We start from the raw sequence: 23567 nt of genomic DNA on the forward strand, positions 1-23567 counted from the left end.
AAGTTGTCCGGGGAGACCGTATGTCACTTCGTCGAGATTATTTTCCAATTCAGAGGAGAAACAGCTTTAATATTCAGCCCCAAACCTATTTTTCACAAATTTCATACACGTGCTCCTGAAACCTATGAATATTCGATTGCACAAAACGTTATCCTTACAATTCTACATACATAATCAAATAACAATCACACATAACTTACAAGAATTCCAGATAAAGTTCTAGCTATCTTCAATGCTTTCTTGTAAACGTGACTATTTCTATGTTCCTGCAATCCACACTGAACAATATCTGTATGTTGGTACTCTTGTAAATCTAAGCCACATGAATGTATAAACTTGTAGAACCGATGCGAGATGTTCATCCTCGAAAGATAACATCTTTTTATCTATTAAACTTGTTACCAGTTTTTCCCAGCTACCAAATATGACACTACGTCTCATTCAGTTCTTTGATTGGTAACTTAAAATACAAATGAAAAGGGAAACTGACATGCTTTAATTATCCAAGTTCCTCCAATAGTAATACAAGAGCCGAGAGGGTTTACGATGATCCGAGCTGTGCAATAAACAATCATACTGTCGTCTATACAGGGATTTTAATGCTGTTATTATAATCATCACTTTCCAATTTACATTTATTAAAACATCAAATTAAATACAATCGCAGTGCCAACTGTAAATGATGATAGGCTGAGACATCAGGATGAGGTGTGTTGCTTTCCTATTTCCATTAAGGAGTGTGACAACTTAATATATTTCACTAAAATAATTAACACTTAAAGTAATCATGATATGCTTCCATGATAAGAGAAATAATTCAATAAAAATAGCCAAGTGGCTGAGGTAGAGAAATGGTGCTTCGCAGCGGCAAAGATAAGCATGACAGAATGGCTTCAGGTGGCAATAAGAAAACTATACAGACTTTTAGACTTAAATCATTGAAGATTTTGTATCTACAAATGATCCAGTCATCAGGTATTTGGATAAGGAACAGACATCTAAAATCAAGTACACAACTGAAATAATAATAATAATATCAACTGCTTACATGGATATGAAATACATTTTAGTGCAAAACAAATTATGTCCCTTCAATTTATATTTCACAGAATTTATTACAAACTTTTCTTAACTTACTGCAAGCAGGCAACAATTTTTTTAATAGTGGCCAGGCTCATCACTGTGTAATATCAGTCGGACTACATTTTTCAGTCCCAAACTTTAGGGACAAACATAACCTTAGATACCCACAAATGCTCAGGTAGAATAGAAGAAATTTAATGAACAAATTAAAATTATTGTTCTCTGGCCAGAATACATCTGTAATTAATTAGTTTTATGGAAATATTATCTAAAATTATACTGCTTCAACTGATTTAATTACTGATTGCTGAATGAGTTATGAAAATAATTATCAATAGTAAAAAGAAAAATTGGAGAAAAAGCATGAAAGTCCATGTTTAAATAAGCAACTTCTATTTTTGTATTATTATCATTCTTATGTCCCACTACACACCATGTAGGCACTTGGTGTTAACCTCGACACTAGATAGGGGCAGGCGGCCCTCAGGAAAGGACAGGAGGAGGAAAAACCCTTTGTCCATGTTGGGGATCAAACCCCGGCTGTCAAGTCTATAATCACTCACTATACTGACTCAGATCCCCTTTCTATCAATGAAGATTATTAATTATAAACAAGTCTGTAGCGTATCGTCCCAGCGAATTATGTTGATTCTGTGTGTGAAAGTGATGGGTAGGAATAAACAATGTCACAGGTAAAGGAACTAAAAAAAAATTTAGGTACCATAATTTCTTCCTAGCGAGTCTCATTTCACATATGGTGGAAGAACAGACACTGAGGGGAGCGGGTACAGTTACTCAGGTATTTTTCACTCTATACATGTGGCAACATTTTCATGCTATCATGAAGAGTAACAAATTTCCTATGCTCATAACCTGTACGCCTGAAAGTTTCACACAATTAACCAAAGGGGACTGATGATGCCATTTGTGTAGGCATTGGAAAATGTGCCTGGAATTATAGGGTAGCATGCAGAATTTAAATCGAGTAACCAATGTGTAAATAAAAAAGTAAAACCACATTATATATACAGTACAGTTATATTTTTTCCTTAAAATCCATCTGCTAGGTGTGGAGCTGAATCCTACCTTCAATGTGTCTATTCCTCATATTCACGGCTATTCAGTTCAAACAGCAATTCAAATTCAGAGATTTAAGAATACACATGTAAAAGTGCCAGTGTAATTACAAACCTTCTTTTTCTTCATCTGACAGCTCACTTTTTAGGTAGTATAAAAGTAAGTCATGGATCCCATACACATAACTATCCAACAACTCATTCCACTTGGACACTGCAAGCGATTTCTTAATAAAATCACTCGTCATATCTTCTACTTCATATGTATTTCGTGACCAAAGAGTTCCCAGCACCTGCAATAATTAAATTTATAAAATGAACAAATCCACGTTTACGGATCACTAATTTGTGTCTGCAAGTGTATACTGTATTCAAATCAACCAAAATTCAAATTGATTTAATTATTATAATGCAATTTAAATTGTAGTTAATAAATAAACTACAATACTGTAACAAGAGGCAGCAGCAATTATTCATATATATATTTTAACTCTTAATGACAAGAAATGCAGTAGAACATAGTAAGAAAATCTTATGATCTGTCACACCTGATATACTTAAATATAAAACAGCTTTAAATCAAGTTCAAAATTCAGTCCTGCAAGCAAAGTCTGAAAATTACATGTTAATGACAATAAACAAAATGTATATAAATTAAAGAATAATGACTTAACCTCAATTTTGATATTCACATCCTCAACAAGGAGAGCAAAGTCCTGATAGTAGCATTTCATTTCATCTGGCAAGTTCTCTATACAAAGTCCAATTGCACCTGCTATGCCATTCTCTTGAGAAATACTACTTTTATTTAAATTTCTGGAACACGAAAATTTTAAATTGTCCCATACATGGGCACCTCTAGTGACAGGATACATATTCAAATGTCTGCCAAATACTACATATCTGTTCCTTCATTTCAGTAAATGCTGATGACAACTGTGAAATTGTAGACACATTTCTTGGAATACCCCCCAAAAGAAGTAAACAGGGTAAGCCTGAGAGACTTCAGAGACCAAGGACTAGTCCTGCTTGCCTAACCCACCCTTCTGGAGTAACAAAGGAACTGACCCAATGGCACATGGCAGAAGGGTAGAGATCTGACTTGTTGAAACCTCATTCCCTGCAGAATGTCCTGAAGAAGCTGTTGCCACAACCAGTTCTCCAAGATAAGAAGCACATATTCATCGCCCTGATGACGGAGGCAGTATGACCTCCGAAACGTTGGTTAACATCGACCAGACTACACAGTGCAACAACCCAGAAGACAGAAATCTTCATATTCATCGCCCTGATGACGGAGGCAGTATGACCTCCGAAACGTTGGTTAACATCGACCAGACTACACAGCGCAACAGCCCAGAAGACAGAAATCTTCATCGCCCTGATGATGGAGGAAGTAAGCCAGTATGACCTCTGAAACGTTGGTTAACATCGACCAGACTACACAGCGCAACAACCCAGAAGACAGAAATCTTCATACTCATCGCTCTGATGACGGAGGCAGTATGACCTCTGAAACGTTGGTTAACATCGACCAGACTACACAGCGCAACAGCCCAGAAGACAGAAATCTTCATCGCCCTGATGTTGGAGGCAGTATGACCTCTGAAACTTTGGTAAATATCGACCAGACTACACAGCGCAACAACCCAGAAGACAGAAATCTTCATCGCCCTGATGATGGAGGCAGTATGACCTCTGAAACTTTGGTAAATATCGACCAGACTACACAGCGCAACAACCCAGAAGACGGATATCCTCAACAGTAATACAATTTGCTTCAACAAAGAACAGATAACCTTCCTTAATTTGCTTTGAGTACAACTCCTTAATCCTTAGTAGAGTTATTTAGATGGTGAATCCTTTCAAATTTCATTCTGTATCATCTTCAAACAACTACCAGAAATAACACATCATATTTTCTTGTGGGGTAACGTTCCGTAACTTCGATATAATTGTCAATGGTGAAAGAAATGAAATATATTGTAACAAATGTATACTTTCACTGGTCTTATTAAAAGAAAAATGGTTTTCAGAGCATGTCATACAGTATTTATAAGGAACATATTCAATCCATAGCATAAAAACATTAAACAGTTGAAGGAAAATGATAATAATCTTGAAGAATTTAATTCTGTAAAAGAAGTTAATTTGAAGTAAGTTCATGGATTGAAAGGAATGTCAGAATGCTGTTAGCGAATGAATCCTTGAATGATATTTAAGAATCCAGTCCGTACCGCGAAGAAAACACAACTCTTCACCATTACAGAGATCAACTGGTTGACGCTGTTTAAGGAATTGTTCGCTGATTACAGCGAGAACCACACAAAACCCATAAACACAAAGTCTTACTGAATGTTGGGGCAGGTGGTACGAATACTTACCATTCCATTTAAAGGATATAAAAGTAAAGTTCGGAGGTCATACTGCCTCCATCATCAGGACGAGTTTTGAGTTTCTTTCATTTGCGAGTAAGAAGGTTCCTATATTCTGGGATGTTGAGCTGTGTAGCCAGGTAGATCTTTACTAACATTTCGGAAGTCATACTGCCTCCATCTTCAGGGCGATATTTCAAGTTTTCACAGCGGTGACAATGAAGATTCCTGTCTTCTGGGATGTAGCGCTGTGTAGTCTGGTCGGAGGTCGGAGGTCACACTGCCTCCATCTTCAGGGCGATATTTGAAGTTTTCTCAGCGCTGAGTATGAAGATTCCTGTCTTCTGATATGTTTCGCTGTGTAGTCTGGTAGATGTTTACTTAACGTTTCGGAGGTCACACTGCCTCCATCTTCAGGGCGATATTTGAAGTTTTCTCAGCGCTGAGTATGAAGATTTCTGTCTTCTGGAATGTAGCGCTGTGTAGTCTGGTAGTGTTTACTAACGTTTCGGAGGTCACACTGCCTCCATCTTCAGGGCGATATTTGAAGTTTTCTCAGCGCTGAGTATGAAGATTTCTGTCTTCTGGAATGTAGCGCTGTGTAGTCTGGTAGATGTTTACTAACGTTTCGGAGGTCACACTGCCTCCATCTTCAGGGCGATATTTGAAGTTTTCACAGCGCTGACAATGAAGATTCCTGTCTTCTGAGATGTAGCGCTGTGTAGTCTGGTAGTTGTTTCACAACGTTTCGGAGGTCACACTGCCTCCATCTTCAGGGCGATATTTGAAGCTTTCTAAGCGCTGAGTATGAAGATTTCTGTCTTCTGGAATGTAGCGCTGTGTAGTCTGGTAGTTGTTTAACAACGTTTCGGAGGTCACACTGCCTCCATCTTCAGGGCGATATTTGAAGTTTTCTCAGCGCTGAGAATGAAGATTCCTGTTTTCTGGGATGTTACGATGTGTAGTCTGGTAGATGTTTACTAACGTTTCGAAGGTCGTACTGCCTCCATCATCAGGACGAGTTTTGAGTTTCTTTCATTTGCGAGTAAGAAGGTTCCTATATTCTCGGATGTTGAGCTGTGTAGTCAGGTAGGTCTTTACTAACGTTTCGGAGGTCATACTGCCTCCATCTTCAGGGCGATATTTGAAGTTTTCTCTGCGTTGAGTTTGAAGATTTCTGTCTTCTGGGATGTTGAGCTGTGTAGTCAGGTAGGTCTTTACTAACGTTTCGGAGGTCACACTGCCTCCATCTTCAGGGCGATATTTGAAGTTTTCTCAGCGCTGAGTATGAAGATTTCTGTCTTCTGGAATGTAGCGCTGTGTAGTCTGGTAGTGTTTACTAACGTTTCGGCGGTCACACTGCCTCCATCCTCAGGGCGATATTTGAAGTTTTCTCAGCGCTGAGTATGAAGATTTCTGTCTTCTGGAATGTAGCGCTGTGTAGTCTGGTAGATGTTTACTAACGTTTCGGAGGTCACACTGCCTCCATCTTCAGGGCGATATTTGAAGTTTTCACAGCTATGAGTAAGAAGATTTCTGTCTTCTGGAATGTTTCGCTGTGTAGTCTGGTAGATGTTTACTAACGTTTCGGAGGTCACACTGCCTCCATCTTCAGGGCGATATTTGAAGTTTTCACAGCGGTGAGTATGAAGATTTCTGTCTTCTGGAATGTTTCGCTATGTAGTCGGTTAGATGTTTACTAACGTTTCGGAGGTCACACTGCCTCCATGTTCAGGTCGATATTTGAAGTTTTCACAGCGGTGAGTATGAAGATTCCTGTCTTCTGGAATGTAGAGCTGTGTAGTCTGGTAGTTGTTTAACAACGTTTCAGAGGTCACACTGCCTCCATCTTCAGGGCGATATTTGAAGTTTTCACAGCGGTGAGTATGAAGATTTCTGTCTTCTGGAATGTAGCGCTGTGTAGTCTGGTAGATGTTTACTAACGTTTCGGAGGTCACACTGCCTCCATCTTCAGGGCGATATTTGAAGTTTTCTCAGCGCTGAGTATGAAGATTTCTGTCTTCTGGAATGTAGCGCTGTGTAGTCTGGTAGATGTTTACTAACGTTTCGGAGGTCACACTGCCTCCATCTTCAGGGCGATATTTCAAGTTTTCACAGCGGTGACAATGAAGATTTCTGTCTTCTGGAATGTAGCGCTGTGTAGTCTGGTAGATGTTTACTAACGTTTCGGAGGTCACACTGCCTCCATCTTCAGGGCGATATTTCAAGTTTTCTCAGCGCTGAGTATGAAGATTTCTGTCTTCTGGGTTGTTGCGCTGTGTAGTCTGGTAGATGTTTACTAACGTTTCGGAGGTCACACTGCCTCCATCTTCAGGGCGATATTTGAAGTTTTCACAGCTATGAGTATGAAGATTTCTGTCTTCTGGAATGTAGCGCTGTGTAGTCTGGTAGATGTATACTAACGTTTCGGAGGTCACACTGCCTCCATCTTCAGGGCGATATTTCAAGTTTTCTCAGCGCTGAGTATGAAGATTTCTGTCTTCTGGGTTGTTGCGCTGTGTAGTCTGGTAGATGTTTACTAACGTTTCGGAGGTCACACTGCCTCCATCTTCAGGGCGATATTTGAAGTTTTCACAGCTATGAGTATGAAGATTTCTGTCTTCTGGAATGTAGCGCTGTGTAGTCTGGTAGATGTATACTAACGTTTCGGAGGCCACACTGCCTCCATCTTCAGGGCGATATTTGAAGTTTTCACAGGGATGAGTATGAAGATTCCTGTCTTCTGATATGTTTCGCTGTGTAGTCTGGTAGATGTTTACTAACGTTTCGGAGGTCACGCTGCCTCCATGTTCAGGGCGATATTTGAAGTTTTCTCAGCGCTGAGTATGAAGATTTCTGTCTTCTGGAATGTAGCGCTGTGTAGACTGGTGAATGTTAACCAACGTTTCTCAGGTCATAGCCCTGACGACGGAGGCAGTATGACCTCTGACACGTTGGTTAACATCGACCAGTCTACACAGCGCAACAACCCAGGAGCAGTAATGTTCATGATATGGATATTCAAATCTGCTCTTAAGGTGATACAGTACGATGTATATCGAGACAGTCCACGAAGACAAAGGCTGGGAGATTCTTGCCTACAGCTCTTCATGTTATGCGAACAGGTGCTCTGTTTGTCCTTGGAGCCTTACAATTACAGAGGTTCCTTCAGTCTTTCCGCCTTTGTATGTTCACCTGAACCAGCTGATACCGAATCATTTTCTCTAACCTTTCGTTTGCCTTCCTTTTCTGCAATATTAACAGAAACTCCTTCCTTGCTTGCCTCATCGAATTTCTCCACTAGCTCTGGAACCTCATCATTCTCTTCGATACTCGCTCTCACACCAGCAGCACTATTTGTCACATTAGACGCAAGACGTTTTAGCTGTGTTAAACCTTCTGGTTCTAGCTGGCTCAAAATTCCTGACAACATTTTGGTAATTTGTTTGTTCTCCCCATGACCAGTAATGGTAAAAGTGTTTGCTGCTAATGATGCTTGGGATTTTGGGTTATTAAAATGTATGACAGTGCCATCATCTTAAAGTCGTGAGTTCGATCCTCCGCTGCGGTAAGTCTGGTGTTTTACTTTGTTTTGAGCTCACAGTGGACGCCTCAGCTCGTTTATATTTTTTTGTATTTGTGTTTATTGTGATAATATATCTTCATTTTGGGTTTGTGTTCTATGTGGCTATTTTTTATTTTTACCGATCCACGCGGATCATATTTTACGATCTGTTTAATGGCCCATAGAAAATGATAGCAGAGCATGGTTCAGTTTAAGGCTTCGACCGGGATGTTCTTTTGTTAAATCTTACGTGGTACCGCCTGATTCGACTTCTAATGGTTAAGTGAAGTGTTTTCTTCGCGGTACGGTCTGGATTCGTAAATATTATGAAGACGAGCTTCGGCTTCAAAGGGTTAACCAGCTGATTTTCGTAATGGTGAGGTGTAGTGTTTTCTTCGCGGTACGGACTGAATTACTTTGTGGACGAGCCTCGTATATCACGCGGAAAGTTCAACAATCCTGTCGGCATTGACACGAAAGCTTTGCCTTTAATCACCGCGAGATTCGGGTAATTAGAGAATCTTTCAGCAGCTCAGATAATACAGCGTCGGATTATCAATAATTAACCGGAAAGAATGTGTAATGAAGCGGTCATAGCCTGATTAACGTACTATCTAGACATTTGCGTAAAGAAACTGAGAAAAACGAAAACCTGACAAGAGGGACCACCTTCTGGCCGATTTTTGAATCTGAGAACACCCCCCCACCCCACACACGCGAAGGGAAAATAAGTGCTAAGCACTCGGCCACGACATTCGGTAAAATTAGACAGTAATTTCTCTCTATGTCACCAACATTTGCATCAGAAAATCAGAAATCAAAATAAACGAAGATTTCAGTAAGTACATAAGCGGGAAGTGGGTTTAATGTACGGTATGCGAAATACATAAATGTATTAAGTCTATAGTTGCAACAGTAAACAAAGTCCCTACAACGTATTTAGAATAAAACATCGGCATGATCTCGTTACCTGCTTCCAATTTCACCCATAAATTTGATTTCTTGGACCGCTCTTCTGGAGTACAGCAGAATAAACAGGCATCAATAAAGACTTGACATCGGAATTACGAAGCAGTAAGGCAAACACATTCCAGGCTTCTTGGTTAGTTAGTTAGTATAGGTACAATTAAGCTTATAAACACGAGAAGAAAGCAGAATTAGGGGCAGATTTAAAACGTGTGAAAGTGTAAAAATGATTGTAAAAGGGGTGGACTACCCTCGATCTGCTTTTCAACTCCTGTGTTCCGATGCTTCAGTGTTTACTAAGGCAGGCTTTGCTTTGTGGGCTTCGTTAACAGTCATTTGTTTTCATTACATTTGTCCCCAAGTGTAACTGGTACAGAGTCACACAGAACACGTGCTAAACCTCGGATTCTGCAGTTAATCATAAAAGTCACTTAGCTTTAAGGACACGATACTTCAGGAAATTAAGTTAGTACAGTGATCAGACTCTGGCTGGACGACCAGGGTTTGAGATTTTTGCATTTCCCTTTGGTGCAATTTCAAGTTTCATTTCAATATGAACGACCAAAGAAAATTATAATTTGCAATTTCCCCCCAGAGGTTCAACTAAATTCAAGTCAGTCTACTTGTTTAATACTGATTATCTTAACTGGGGAGTCGAGAATGCAGATTGCGTAACACCCGTTACAAATTATAACATTTAACAAAACGAGACTGACCTGAACTTCAGCACGCGAAACAAACTCCGTTCAAATAAATTCCAAACATTGACCCCAGGTAATTAATGTTCTGTGTACAGCCTCAAGATAATCGCGATCTGTCGTGTGTACAGTTGCATTAAAATCAGCAGTTGATTGAAATCTGTTCTGTACGTAATTTGGTGCGTTCCATGTAAACGCACCTCAGGTCTGATTTCTCCCTATTGTGTTCACAGTTGTGGTCAGCGCCAGATCAAATTACGCAGCATCTGAACCTTCTGCTGCTTTATATGAATCGCCTGGAAATATTAAGGTCTGAAGGCCGCGAGGTGGCCACCAGCCTTAATGACGTCAGCCTGCATGGAGGAACACCGGAAAATGTCCCTGTTACTCAGTTTTACATTAGCGTTCTTCGGTTTACACACAGCAATTGCATGAGCAGAATTGTCATCAAAGCAGAAATAACAATTAACTACGACTTTCTATGCACCGCTTGGATGACCCATGATTCCAAATTTTAGGTCTTGAAGGATTTTCGTTCTTTCATTACTGAACATACGGTGGCATGTTTGAATTAGAAATATTCCGACATTTTTAACAAGACGTTCTTTTAAACCTTAGTTTGCATCCAAATACATAATTAAAAAAGTACATTCTTTGTCGTACCAGGACTAACTCAAGCAAGTAGCAGGCGTTATAATCGGGAACAATTAACTTGAAATCTTATCTGTTCACAATGGGACTGGTAGCCAGTCCTTAGTACGACGGACATCATACCAGGGAAGGAAGAGCCTCGAGGAAAACACCGAATAGAACTCGCCATCTGAAAATACACTTATTAAAGCTTTGGCATTTCCTTTGGCCGTTGTCGAGATTCGAGAGAGAGAGAGAGAGAGAGAGAGAGAGAGAGAGAGAGAGAGAGATTATTGTGCGAGCTTCTTCAAGATTTGCAATCGTATTCTGGTTGGAGGAATTAATATTCCGTTTCTATTTTTTTATCATTCTGAGACCAGTTTCTTTTAATACATTATCAATGGCTGTTAACGCGGCTAACAATTTGAAAAGCGAAGAACAAAATGTCTTATTTTCGCGGTTAAGTTTCACTCCACACGCCGGAATGCAGGAGAAACGACTGTTAGCCAGCTCAAACCAACCCATCAGAGGCGCTGTTAGCCAGCTCGGTCAGGCTTACGCTGGTCGTTTGCGAGCGCACGCGAAATTAGAAGAGACGTAAAAGGCTTGAGGAGGCGAGGGACTGAATGACATTCCGAACGGTCGCGTTAGCCAGACGTCGAATGTTAACACATTACATTACCTTGCACGCTCGCGTTTGGCGCAGAGGATGGATCACGTCTCTTGCGTAACTTCTGTCTCACGCGTGTGCCGTGTTGTCATCGTGCGTCATAAAAGACGAAATTGTGGGGGACTTACTAAAATTTTATTTTATTACAGAGACTTCGTTTCCAAGGAAAAAATGACTGAACTCGGCAGACCATACACAAAAATGGAGAAACGTTCAAGGAACAGGTTAGGCAATTTCTTGGTTCTCGATACGAAACTGATCCTTGGTTGTGTGACAGTAAGGTCTGGTCTTCGGTCCTATTTTCCGAGAGATATTCTGACAGCAAACGGCGTTAGTGACGTCACACCTTTCTTTGAACAGAGAAGGCCGAGTTGTAAATCAATCACGCAAATTCTGAACAGTCTGAAGAGGGCCGTCTTGTTGTTTGGAAGAAGTTTACAGGAGTATCAGAGGCTCCGTTGCACGACCATAATAATGGAGGCAGCAGGAACATCTTGTACGTTGCCAATCTATCACATTACACAGTGCAACAACGCAAAGACTGCGATTTTAATATCTGCCTGAAATACCTCTACATAGAGGATATCGTAAACGCTCAGAATAGGAGGACATTTTGAGTTTTCCTTCATCGCAGAACTCAGTACGATAAGAAACTTCGTGTTCAGTTAGAAACTTCAACAGTGTCTATTGGCTCTTCTCATGACGCCCAGAACGACGCCATTGATTTCATCTCAACTGTGACGACAAAAAGAAATCAAATAAGAGCGTAGAGAACAGTTATTATGTCTATAATTGAAGATGAGGTTGTCGAAGTAGCTGGAAAATGCCAAGTATCATCTTTTTTTGTTACGTGACTCCTGACAGAATTGTGCAGGGACGATTTATCAGATTTTCAGACGTCGGCGATGACTGCTCTGCTAATTCCTTGTCCAGGAACGTATTTAACGTAATAAATTAACTTCAGCGTGGTGAACAATTAGTATTCATTGTCGACTGTTTATGTTAAGGTGTTAGCTTGGCTAACACCTCGAAGAAAGAAAAATAGATGTCTTCTGTCTCATTTTCGTGGTTCAGTGGTACTTTATCCACTGAGACGCTGCGGATTACTTAAGATACTGCGTTAGCCACGTGCTCGCCACGTCCGTCAGCCCCAAATAAGCGGGTAGGAACGCACAGCTCGTGATGCGTAACAGTCCTTTCTTTTCACCTGGTCGGTTCTTCTCTGTCCCAGTGGATGGCGTGCCGATGAACGACTGAAGACAGAAGGAAGAAGGAAGACCTCGCTCCTCAGTTTCTAAAAGTGTTATCCGGGCTAACACGGTTTCCACTTATCTGTCCTCATCAGCGTTAGATAACGATTTGATTTTTTTAGTTCCTGTATCTCAAAAGTTGTTTCAAGACTATACAAAGAATAGAGAATCGCGGACAGACGATAAGGGGTGTTCCTCCAGCATGCTACAAAATTCCGCACAGTATCTAGGACTTCGCGTGTTATTTTGAACAAGATAATCGTTTCTATTTTTCAAAAATTGGAGGGAGTCGTAGATCAGCCAAATATCTCTCAAACTCCAAGAAGGACTCTACGCCATGAACTTGGTTAAGTGCCCAAACGCACCTTCCAGTTTTTTGCATAATTTTGGACGATCGTGCTACCACGAGCGCGGGTGAGACCATCTGTGCCCCTGAGCTTGGGGCTGCGGAGTTTAATGCCATACAGATGTGTGTTGCGGGTTGCTGCTAGTCGATCGAGGCGCGGCGGAGCAGCCGTTACGACTCCACCGCATTCAAATGCAAACTGCTGCCGCCATTTGCATGGCACGTTTAATAGTTACACGAGTTCTTCTTTCCCCGACTACGCAGCAGTAATTTCCGGTGTTCGCTCTCCTGAAACTCGACCGAATGAGCAGGGGAAGTTCAGTAATACATAAACTTACCCTGAAGGAATTTATGTGCGTACAGGCAGACGGACGAAAATGATTTGTCCCCATTACGGCATTCGCGCAAGGAACACATTAACACTCGAAACATTTTTTGAAATTATTATTCGCTCACTCGTCCCTGAGAGCAAAAACGTGAAAGCTGTTTGATTCCGAGTAACGACGTTTGATTTCAATGTGACCACTTATTTTCCTTTTTCAGAGAACGAAAGATTTTCTTTTTCATGTTCTTCCCAGCATTGGCAATACATATACAAGTTTCTGAGTAACTGTTTCCCAACAAATTACTTGCAATCACATGCCGAGGGATGTACAGCGTGGGCCGAAAGTACTGCCACATTACCTGCCATACATTTGTAGAACAAACGTAAATCGAGAATGCCTGAGAACAGGGATCACTTTGACCTCCCCAAGGAACTACAAGAAACCCGGAAAATACTCGAGTGATGAGGGGCTTCATAATCTGTAAGACACAAATGAGAGAAAATAATTCCAATAGATTTTGAAGAAGAAAAGTGGGGGTACGGACTCATGTGATTCGGAATTTTAACACGGAAAACCTTTCCTTGTTCCATAAAGCAGGCTCCACACGTACAGGTATGTCTGCACGTGTGTAGCCGGCTTAATAATAGGAAAATTTGTTCACTAGCTTAACTACGACTAGATTCTTAAAAAAGCTCTGCTCGGCGCCGTTAAACAACCGAAACATTCATTCACCTAACACTCAGCATTTAATTACAGCAAAATGTTTCTATTCGTACATAATCGTTCTAAAAATCTGTAATCAATATCTTATACCATAGATCTCCAGCATTTTATATATATTATGTTCATTGTTTTCTGTAGGTTAGTTGGTTTATTAAGCAGAGCTCTATCGACTGACACAGTTCGAATTCACAGAACATAAGACGGCAATGACTGGTAATGACGGTTTTGCAATCATTTATGGGGAAGCTTTCGAAGCACTCCCATTGGTCCCATTCCGTCGTTTGCAAGACACAACTGAGAAGAAGCACGATTATCGAGAGACAAGCGAACCTGCAGACAGGCCGTGAGAAGACGTAGGAGCTGCAATTACGTCACTAGAGCCCTAATTATGGACAATGCTAATGCCAAATCCCGTCTCTGGATAGGATGCAGGCCCTAACACGAGGCAAGAGAAACCCTCAGTCAGTATGGCACGTCCCTGACCGAGATTAGAACCCAGTATCTGGTGAATACAAATATCACAGAAATCAGAAACCATTGGCTTTGTTGTAAGAGTTCAGACAAGCGACGAGGACGACGCTTGGCTCCTCAGAAGCTACACCCTGAAAGCGCTGCACAAATGAGATTATAAACTGCCTTTGTCGGGACGCTTACAAGGAACGTAATGGCACGTTGCTATGGCGACGCTCACGTTCTGATTGCTTCTTTTGTCTGTTGTCGGAACATAAGTTCAATTGTGGCTGAATCTGGTCCCTTCGTCCGTGCTGCTCCGAATAGCGGAGGAGAGGCGCGTGCCCCCACCTTCTCTTGTTTGTTAACTCGCCTTTAACCAGAGATTTTCTAACTGAATCCCCCCCCCCCCGATCGAAATGTCATCATTCTCATCTTCTTACAACGCAGAATAATGTCTGTTCGTTGCATTCGCCCAGTCGCCTGGAGAGGGGTGGGGGGATCGAGTCTAGAATTGGTTCTCTCTCTAAACGTCATTAACAAAACACAATCCCTGAGCGCCTCTTACAATTGATTCTTTGTTCACAGTAGGCTGGCCGACGTTTTAACCGAAACCGTCGGTTTCGCGACGTTTATACTACGCCCGTCATTTTGAAAAATTCTTAATAACTTCCATTTAAAACTTACCGCAGAAAAAATTATCTTAACATTATCATAGTCTCCTCTTCGGTCCCTTAAATACCTCTTCTTGAAGTCTCCTCACCAAATTTGTTTTGCAGTCTTTGTTTCCCACCCGATCTACGTGTCAAGCCCAGCTTAACCTCTCATTGAAATCATGCGAACTTTATAGACTGAAGAGATTGTCCTTCTGCATTATTAATATACATAATTAAATATCCAGAACATTTCAGATATCTTAGGTCTGAGTATATTCACTGTAACAAACGTAGAAACAATCAAACAGTTTATAAAAACTAAATTTAATATAAGAATAAGATTTCTCAGTTCCTTAATTTTCTTTGTGCCAGACACAACAGTAACTAGGCCAAAGGGGCGCTTTCTAATTTAGGCTTACTATTAAAAAAAATAGATATTTGTTTGTTTCTTTCGCGGGTTGAACATCCTTCATCAAAGCTTCAGTTGCTGACCAGACGTTGGAAGTAAGAACAATTCAACGGATGCGAAGTCTGAACGACATTAAATAACCTTAAGTCAGTCCAAACTGCACACACACACACACACATTTACAAAACATGAACAAATAATAAATGTCCATTATCCCCTGATAAAGATAAAACAAAGAATAATGGTACAATAATTCTTGGTTTCAGTCTTCGTACATCGACCTCTAACGCTGTATATCGTAATTGAATGAACTTTGCTTTGTGCAGCAACCAGCCGTGGACAACATTTCCGCTGTCAAGCGACGTGGTTTATTTTAAAAACGAGAGGCACTTTTGATAAATGAACCAAGAGATAAATTTTGTTTTAGAAATGCCGCGTGCTGAGGGAGGCTTGCTTCAAGCATTGTTTGTGTACGCGAATTACAGAGGGCGTTATTGTGTTGTTTGTGCTCTTGTGCACACACCAAAACACGGGCGCCGAACCTTTCAGGTACGGAAATTAGATTAAAAAAAGCTTCATCGCGTAATAAATAACATCCCCTGGTGACTTGCGACGTGTGCGGGACCACTTATGGCATTCTGACTCTCAATTGTCACTCCACTCCTTCTTATCAACTGCTACAGCTATTTGGGCCACACGTTGTATATAATTATTCATGCCCATAACAACTATTTCATTTTATACAAGTAAATTTTAAACCTTCTTCCATTTTAATCACACGATTTGGAATTTTGCCCTTCCTTCAAATTCTCTCTGGTTGTTAACCCTCTCGAGTGGCAATCCAGTACTTTTTTATTTCATGCAATTTCGTATCCCACATCAAACAATTCTATGTCTAAGTTCATGTCGTCCGAAATGTATCCTGCTATGAATTTATAAATTATGTGTTACATCCTAGTTAATTATCTTTGCTGAAAGTACGCGCACATTCCTACAGTAAATGATGAAAAAATAAAACCAATACTTTTCCCATTGAAGTTTAGTATTTAAATTAATATTTTATTACCTAAACAGATCCGTATGAAGTAATAACGCCACGTGCCTCTGTGTTTTTTCTGTGGATTACATTTTTTCTGAAATATGCGGATTCTCCGCAAAGAAGTCCTTCATCACTGTTCAGAATGGAAGTGCCTCTCCCCCACAATGTTAATTCGGTCTTCCTCAGTTGCACGCAGAACGAATTTTCGCAGAGGCAATGCGTTATAACCATTAAATTCGGTGTGGAGGAAATGCCCCTTTCAAAATTACATCGGTAAGATTCAATTACGAGTGGATTAAAATGTTTAAAACCGGCCAAACCGGTGTTGTTGAAACAGACGCACGTGAACACGAACAAACCGAAGGGAAACTTTAAGAATTGGCTACAAGACTGGGAATTAATGTGATCGTCCTTGGCGCAAACCCGCAGTGAAGCAACCATCTTCACACGACATAAGCAGACCACAAGAAGGTTCATTATCGCTCACATCTACGGCTTTCGGAGTTGAGTCGCGTCGAACGCCGAAAATTATCTTTGGAACTGGCAAGATGGCTTACCGAACCCAAAGGTTCATCACCGAATTAACCAAAGACCTCCACCGGACCCTGTCCTGGGCCAACAAAATCCTTATTGTGCTGACTGGTTGACGGAAGCAGAACTTTCCCCTTGAACTAGAGCCGCGAAAAACTTAAGGAAAAGTTTCCTTATAACCTTCACAAGCGCCCGGCAACCTTCGCTGCCTTTATCCAGATGATCCACTCCGGAACCTCTTATCCCGTTTAAGATAAGTTGTGATAGGCCTGTATCCACCATTCTTTTTCCACTGTCGACGCATCTCCGCAGTTATCTGTGCACAAAACGTCACCTGGTTTAAGAGTCCTGGTGCCACAAGGGTTTCATTTCATCACAGAATTAACCAGTTCAGAGCCACAGAAATTTGCAACGAATTACATGGTCCAAGTATAAATACGGTCCAATGAGCTCATTATGTGGTCAATCACATGGGCTGTAGTAATTACGCATGCGATCTGCTCAAATAATGCTACAAGCTGATCTGCTTCTATTACATGGATTTTGCATCCATCCTGACAGGGAAGAGGATTTTAAATTTGGCAGTAATGGATGTACCTTTATCGGCTTAGGTTAGGTTCTGCGACAAACGAGGGTTAATTTGGCGATCGGTGAAATTCAATTCCATTTTTGAGCTCTGGATTTTGTGTCTCGTTCTAGGGGCTAATTTGTTTAGTGACTGACGTGCGAAATTCAATTGCGCCACCCGACGGACGGAGTCTCTAAACTGTGACTCGTAATTGCGACGCGAATAGCAGAAATGAACTACACACAGCCACAGAAAATCCTAAGGTAATTTCACTACCCACAAATTAGTTCCAGCTTTATTACCGAATGTTGGCGCTCGTGTTAGAGAAAAGGGCGGACACGTAGGGCCTTAGTGTTCCTCGCAACCCTCAAGATGTTTCTATTACTAAATATAAAGAGATATTTTCTTTGTGACTTGTAGAAATAGGTTAGAAGAAAAGCTTGCTACATTTTGCTCGGAAATCTACGAGCGACGTGTCTATTTGCAAGACCCAGTCGCCCATGCGAAGCTGATGACAGAATAAAACCCACGTAAATTGGAATTGGTGGCATGGATTGAATTGAACTGACTTTAGGGGCCAGTTTCTGAGTTTAACGTACGTGGTAATGAACCTTCATGCTCTATACAAGGCGGTGGATTACTTCACTGCTGAACATTGTTCCAGTTGTTACAATGGCGTCGTCTCTCTAACTTCAACCGGAGCAAACAAATGAAGTAAGGATCTCGCTCCGTAAAGGTCACTGCCATTGTCCCGGCGTGAAGCAAACATTCGCTGATATTTCTCGTGCTTCTACTCAGTACCTCGAGGCACTTCTTAAAGAGGTCGTTGATCTCCCGTTCGATATTGCATGAAGTATACTGAAGGATTCTCTGAAGTTTTTGGCACAGAGGTTGATCCAGAGCGTACATTGTCCGTTCTTCGAGCTCTAGTATTTGATATCGTCTTCATGGCGTTTCGAGACTTGGTCACAGGCCTCTTCCAGCTCTCAGATGATTTGTTGTCATTACAGATCAATTTCAAAATACAAAATGTCAAAAAATGTCAGTCTTTGGTTAACAGATTAACAAAAGACTACAGCTGATCCAAGGCTGGAGACGTTGTGTACTGTGTCGCATGTGTGTATCAGATAATGTGCAGTACACGACATAAATATTATGCTATCATAATGTAATAAAGTATATAAGGCAGGAGAAACGACAAGAAATTGTACTAAAAATTAAACAAAAAAACTGCTGCAACCCACAGCTTCTTAGTGATCTTGCGACTAACGAATGCAGCAACTACTACGCTACGCAAGGTATCAGATGCCGGGAGACGTCCTCAGGGAAGACACAGGAATCCTAGAAGCTGTTATCTGTGACGTACACTGCGTATTGCATTGCTCTCTTTTCTGTGCTGGGTACGAATAACCAACATTTTTCATATTGAGACAATAATCTAGAAACTGACTTCAGTAAGCTAGCAATGGCTGGGGGTTCGTCGTGCTGACCACACGTCACCCTGTTTCTGGTTGGATGATCGTCCACCTCTGCTTAGGCATGTGAACGTGAGGCTTTGGCTCTCTGGAGCTGTTACGCCACGGATTTAATTTTTATTTTGACTTCAGTAAGATATTTTAACATTCAAGCTACTTCGCGGCATTGTTTCCTATCCGCATTTTGTTGTATTTTGCATTACTCTGTATAAAATTCCATAAATTATCCTAGATGACAATATAACCTGACGCCATTTTGCAATTTGCACAAGAGCTGATTGTCCTGCTATGCTAAGTTTACAGTTTAAATCATTTGAATTCTATCGTAATTAATGTCGCTTGTGTACATTTGTACGAATGTAACTAATAAGAGAAATAACAAGGTCGGAAATGTAAGCAGTGAGTAAAAATTATGGCATATTTGCTCCGTGATTGCCTCCAGATTTTCATTTCGTGTGTCCTAACTTCTGATACACCCTCATAAACGGAGAGGCAAGGATTTCCAATATCAAACTGGAATAAATCATTCAAATCTTTCTGAAGTTAAAAAGAAAAACTTCAGACGACCGAAAATCGTGTCTGCTATCGTTGTCTACAAGTAATACACGAGATGGACCCTTCCAAATCAAAAGTAATTTAATACTTTTAATACTCCCTGCATGAATTACAACTGATAAACATAATTCTAAGAATACGAACAGGTTAGAACAAAGTACATGAAATGTTTATTTAAATGTAAGAATAAAAAGTTTAGAGCCTGACCAACTTAAAAAGCAGAGCCTGTCTGTAACACATTTTACACATTACATTCATAAAGAATTATACGCCTAACAACCAATAAAGTCCACCAAATCGGCCTACATTTTGCTGTCGTAATACGTACACACGCCTAATAAGTGTCCCTTTGCTTTAAACTGTAGGACTCACATTAGACAACTCGCGAGTACGATATTATTAAATGGTCTGCGTTGAAATCGTCCAGGTACCTTTATTAAAGAAAATTCTAATATTCTGAAATTTTATGGCGGCGATCGGCGTCGTGAAAAGCAAGAAAGCACCTCGAAAACGTCGGTAAATTTCCTCACGAAACAACTTTTCGTAAGAGAGTCGTCTCAAGAAAATAAGAATCTTCCAAATATTGAAAAGGATCCACACACCACGATAATCGCTGACCTCACACATTCACAACTAAATATTATCTCGTCCATTCACAGGATGGAAAAAGGAAAACAAGACTTCGCGTCGTCCATTGTCTACTACGCACTGTTCTCGTGCTTCTACGCAACGCAGCACAACAGATCTTTGTGCTAGCCCCCAAATGTGATTACTCGAGACAGCGTAGTTCACAGCTTTCCTAAGTTCCTTTCCCAAAATCAGGACGAATCGAGTTTTCGAAAGAGCGGTCGTACACCCCCGTAGGCTCACAGCTTCAAGATGTCAGTCCTCTGATGACGAACGTTGAAAACAAATACGTTTTATTGTTGAACATCTGTTGCCCCCAGCAAGAAGATTATTCAAGAATATCACTGTCAAAATAATGTCAATGCAGGCACGAAAGTTTTATGGCGAAACTACGTCAATGCCTATTTTCACACACTGGCGACAATCAAACTAAATAATGATATTAAATTATGACGTCATGCCCCATGTACTACGATTTAGTGGAAAAAAATCACAATTCAGCTTAAAACCAAGGCACGAAATCAGGCGTTGTCAACCACAGTAGGAGCACTCTTCTAGGCCAATCAGGTTGACCAAATTTTGTCCAGACGACTGAGGCGATACGATCTCCGAATCGTTGGTCACGGCGTCAAAACTCACAAGACAACGAGCGAAACATGTATCCCAAGTCTCATACATTCTACTGACAATGAAGCCTCCTTCGGAATCTTAAAATGCAGAGCGCTGGCAAATGTCTTGCGGAATTAAACCCTATTAACGCTCTTAAATCTAATATCACTGCAGCTCGTTGATTTCTGTTTGGCAGCCTCAGAACTGGAGGCCAACGTGATGACTATTTATTTGCATTTAACTGCTTGTTCGACTGCTCTAATCTTCAGGAGAGGAACTCATATTCATTTGCTGCTGAAGGAAGGTTTCGGAGTAGCAAAGCCAAAAAGGTCAAGTTCCACGGCGCTAAAATCACTGCGACGCTTTGACTTTCCGTAATAAATGCAAGCACTTTGTTTAAAACCGGAGCGAAAGTACTTCTAGAGAAACACATATAAAAAAGAAAGTTATAGTCACAACTTGGAACGCATTTCAGTTCACTGTGATCTTGACTACTTTTGTTTACATACACTAATGAGCTGAAGCGATCCTTTCTCGTCTAACCGAACAATTTCTCTTCCGGAGGAAACCGTAGTCTACCGCACTGAAGCCTAAAAACACTTCAAGACCTGGGAGGAACAGTGGGCTAATTTACACTTTATTAAAACTGAAAAGAACGAAGACAGGACTTAGAAATAGTTGCTCAAACTCCGGTTTTTAAGATCCTGAAAGGCGCAAATTTAAACCCAAAGAATCGCATGTTCTTGGAAACGGGCAGCGCCTTCTCAGTTCGATGGAGCATAAAAGCAAATAGAGACGAGACTAGGGCCATCTGCTTCTACAGATCGTTCGAGGCTTGTCTTAACGTACCGAACACCAGTTTTGTAAATCACGTGACGTACCTCGATTTTATTGTTTTTCAAAATGCGTCTAGAAATGATTGAAGCCAAGGCCTTCAGAACATCTTTCGAGAGTAAGCGACGTTTAACTGATCTTAAGGAAACACTCAGTAGGTGTTTTATGACTTACGGCTTTTCGCCCTAGAAATCTGTAGCAGACATAGCAGGACCTGGAAACAGCGTAGCAACTTCGCATCATCGGAAATTTGCGAGGCGCTCACTGTTCTGCGATTCGCAAGTAGCCTTAGAAATTTCGTACGTTTATTAATTCATTACAAAATTATGAAAGCGGCGAACGCAAGCGACAGAATATCTTGAAAAATCCATATTTTCGCAGGAGCGAAAAAGCCTAGTTCGTAGCATGCGATGTGTTAATTAAGCAAATACTAGAATAACGCTGAGAATGCTTTCGATGTGTCATCAAAACTAGGCAATTTGGAACGTCCCGACGTCTGAGAAGAGCATTTCACGTGTCCAGCGCCACAACGCAATTCCCCAAAACTGCGTCCGCACGCACCAAAACGAATTAACGAGCTCTCCATTCAGATATTTTATGAAAACATTTCTGGTCGCCCGACATGTAATAGGCATCCTCGTTTCAATTACGGAGACCAAAGGGCCACAACATTTTCATAGCAATGTGTCGTCGAGTTCGGAAACAAAAGCTTCCAACAATATCGGCTAAATCGCGTTACCACTAATAGGCAGAGACTCCGAATTTTACGTCCAGCCCCGAAATGTTCTCTTTTATAAGGTAGTATATTTGCGTCATATTCTGAATTAGGTTAATATTTTAATATTTTCCGTCAAATCACAATTTTAATAAGATAATAAAATATGAAATATTTAAAATATCATTTCACGTTCCGCATCGAATGATCGATTTACAAATTGGAACGTCTCTTACGACATGTTTCGGTTATATTTAACCGTCCTCAGGTATAAATTAGATTGGTAAATCTAAAACTCGAATTACAATCATTTACAATGTTATGCAGTTTATTTGTTCGTCAATTTTCACACACTCATATCACTGTCCACACACCGAAACAACATGTTTCGGTCCAATGTGACCATCGTCAGGATCGTATTATTCTCCTCCAGATGCCAAGAAATATTACTAAAATATTTATTAACACGTTTTTAATTAGTTAAATTATTCTAAACAGTAAATGCAAAAAAGTTTTTAATGAATGTTTTACAGTCTGGTGAGTGTCGGTGTGGTTTTGATATGTAAACAGAACGTTTTACATTACAAAATGGATACGCGTATATGCGGTATTGCATTACCCGAGGCGTATGTCGTGTGGTGTTTCGTCGCAGAATGACGCGGGTTGCTGTGTCTTTGTACGTTTTATCAGGCGTCACGGAGGTCAGTGTTCTGCTGTCTGTGAAGATGTGTTCTGAGTTTTCTGTGCATAAATTTTTAAAAAAATATGGTTATTGTGGCCGATATTAAATCCAAATCGCAAACAACAGGGAAGTCGTCCACACACACCTAAAACATCCCATAACTTCATATTTTGTTGGTAAATTATATACTTGATTATTTTTCAAACTTTGTACCCTTTTTTTGTAGTAGTCGAAGTAATTTTGTTGCTGTATGATTTTCAGAATACTTTGCATACCTTTGACCGTGTTTCTGTCGTATTTCAAAACCACGTAGTGAATTATGTGCACTGCATATTGTTAGGATACATTTTATACACATGTTCACATCAAATGAGCACATTCCAGTGTTCTTGTAAACTGGCGTGTTATTTGGTTAATTAATTAGTTGGATCAAATTTTTTATATCGTATGTATAAGGAATTTGTTTATATAATGCGAAAGGAGACCCGACAATCATGAATGTATTCCGGGTTGCAGCGCAAAAGTGTACCGACGTTTCACTGGCATTTGCCACGATGATCGTCCTGGTAACGGAGGCAGCAAGGACCTCCGAAACGTCGATAAAATCCTACCACACTACGCGGCGCTACAACTCAGAAGACATCAGTCTTGATACTCGCCGCTCTGCAATATGTAGAAACGTTTGACCGTGTAGTCTGGTAGACGACTA

At 40.6% G+C, this 23567-nt stretch overlaps 1 long non-coding RNA gene across 2 annotated transcripts in view; it reads right to left on the reverse strand.

Annotated features, from left to right (window-relative positions):
• Nucleotides 1-577: 577 nt before the first annotated feature.
• The window catches only part of LOC147871984 (uncharacterized), a 60107-nt gene continuing 37117 nt past the window's right edge, over nucleotides 578-23567 (reverse strand). For both annotated transcript variants that reach the window (XR_015538114.1, XR_015538113.1), the window contains one exon: nucleotides 578-2452. This is a non-coding gene — a long non-coding RNA (uncharacterized LOC147871984). The remainder of the gene's footprint in view (nucleotides 2453-23567) is intronic.

Source organism: Zootermopsis nevadensis, unplaced genomic scaffold (assembly GCF_977971745.1).
Source record: "Zootermopsis nevadensis isolate Lab colony 2312 unplaced genomic scaffold, Znev_1.0 Znev_ptg000033l, whole genome shotgun sequence".
NCBI lineage: Eukaryota > Metazoa > Arthropoda > Insecta > Blattodea > Termopsidae > Zootermopsis > Zootermopsis nevadensis.